Raw genomic sequence first — 2,483 nt, forward strand, 5'->3', positions numbered from 1 at the left:
GCTTGCGCTCCTGCCCCGCTCTTCCTCCGAAACGATCGGGAAAAGACGGCAACGGAAACACCACACTGACGCATCGCGTAGCGTATTGGCAAGGCGCGAATTTATGCTTCACAGGGAAAGCTTTTCCGGACACTCTTGAAGAGAAGTTTTCCTTCCCCCTTCCATTCACTTTGAACGTGTATCTTTGGCATATCACAACGGTATATGTATAGTTGAGAAGGTTCTTGAATTCACAGCGCAAACAACTAAAAAACAAGGGCAAGAGGGAGAGGGAGACGCACGGGCGCCTACTTACAACTGCCGTTTATTGCTGTGACATCTGGTATAGACATACAGCGGATATCAAGTCAACACGGAAATGGAAACATACAACGCGAATACAAAACAACAAAACTGCCACGAAATTACTACCAACATGTGCTCACACTCTGTGCTTAAACAGTGTTCCAAGTAATTTCTTTTGCTGATTGCACAATAGAAGGGAATCTTGCAAATGTTTCTTCTTCCGTGTCTTCACATGAGCTTCCTTAATTTCACTTGCGTGTTTTTGCTCGTTTTTATACAACATTGCGGTGCTATGGAAGGTAAGCTGGCACCCTGCACAGTCTCGACACTGGATGTCCGCTTTTTCATATCTCCACGTTCTAATTCCGTTCATTTAGCTCAGCATTGGCGCAGCTCACTGTTTTCCCGATATATTCTCTCCCACACGATAAAGGGATGCTGCGAACTACGTTTGTGACACAGGAAATAAACTGGCATTGGGGCTTTTCCCTACAATACTGAGATCGAGGGGTTTCACTATTAGGCTGCCTGCACAGCCTCGACAGTTTACTAGGAGCAGAAAAAAAAGAACACTCACATCAAACAATCAAAATTAGAAAACAGGGTGGTGCAAGCTCTAACCGACACACGCACTGTTCGCAGGAGAATCTTGCATAACCGTAAGCTCGGAAATCTTGCATAACCGTATGCTTGGGCGATCAATCCATCATTCAATATCCGCACACACGATGTCATTACATAGAACTTCATCATCCGCTGTCTGGGTATCTGTAGATAATTTGCGTTTTGCGTTTTGCGTATCCAGACATGATTTGATTATATTAAATATGTGAAGAAACGAGGAACCAAGTGAATAAATGAACAAAACTTAATCCGTGATTGTTAAACCGTTTACCGCAGTAACCATCGAAACCGCTGAGGAATGTGACTTGGCCAGGCAGTTGGTGTCTTTCCCGTTCTCGTTTTAAAGCGCAGCTTGCTATGTCTCACTTCGGGCGGTGCCGGAAAGAATGCACTCCAGGAAAGCCAACTTTACTCAGTAGGTTTCCACAAAAGGCACATGATGATGACGATCATGAAATGCGAAGCTTTCTCCGATGCAAATGCACTGTCCACAATTCAATCAGCTAAAGTTTAAGTCAACAACAACGCTGAGGCAACCGAATCAGCGCATACAGATCACTTATACACAGACTAATAAGGAAAAAAACTGCGGTTGATTCCGCTGTCATAGGAATCGGTAAAACACGAAAGGGAAATGTGCAGCGGAATCTGCAGCTGAGCATGATTTGCGGGTCGGCGGCTGTCTTGTGGGTGTGCTTGGCGAGCGACGTCTTGTTGGCGGGTCACCTCGCAAAGGTGTACTGGCGTAATTGCCGTGACGGATATGACGTCAGTGAAATCTTGGTGTATCCCGGCATAAACACGTGCGTGTTAAAATATGAAACCCGAAAACGAACAACCCTATGTATAACGTACTCTTTAGTACTAAAGATCGCTTCCCCGCAGAAGACCCCGTGAACAGGGGTGTACCCTTTACAGGCCGCTTGCTTCGTTGTACGGGCGTCGTTTCCGTGACGGATATGATGTCAGTCAAACCTTGGTGAATCCGGGAATAAAACACTTTCGTGTTAAAAAATAACAACACCCCTATCGGTTAGCTCAAAGTTGTCGTCGATTTGGACATCGGCCGATTGAATGGTGGTCATTGCATTTGTATCGAAGAATGCTTCGCGTTTCAAACATCGTTCTTCCGAGAAAAAGGCGTTTCTCTCTCAACATACCTTTTTAAAACAAGAGAATGCGGGCAAGAAACAAAAGTACCCCACTCAAGTATTTTTTTTTTCATTTGCGGCGAATCGACGTACCAATCACTGCGATGCCTCGAAAAGCCAAGCCGTCGCTTAAGGTACAAAGTTTCGAGGGCACAGCTTTCTAATCGAGGTTATTAAACAACCATTGTGTCCCATTTCCTGAGCGTTTTGTTAGACTGAGGTGCCACACATTTGAGTGGGAAAACTTAATCCGCGCGCGAAGAAAGTCAATTTTTTTTCACTACACTTAAAACCTGTAACTAATTATTCAGTAACAATATGTGTGGGGTAGTATGATATTTGATGTCTATAAACGTAGTGGGGGTAAAGCACGTTAGTACAATGCACCGTCGAAATATAATGAGTTCAATAAAACATGAAACC

This window comes from Haemaphysalis longicornis, unplaced genomic scaffold (assembly GCF_048455015.1).
Source record: "Haemaphysalis longicornis isolate Haplotype H1 unplaced genomic scaffold, Haemaphysalis longicornis Haplotype H1 scaffold_6, whole genome shotgun sequence".
NCBI classification, from domain to species: domain Eukaryota; kingdom Metazoa; phylum Arthropoda; class Arachnida; order Ixodida; family Ixodidae; genus Haemaphysalis; species Haemaphysalis longicornis.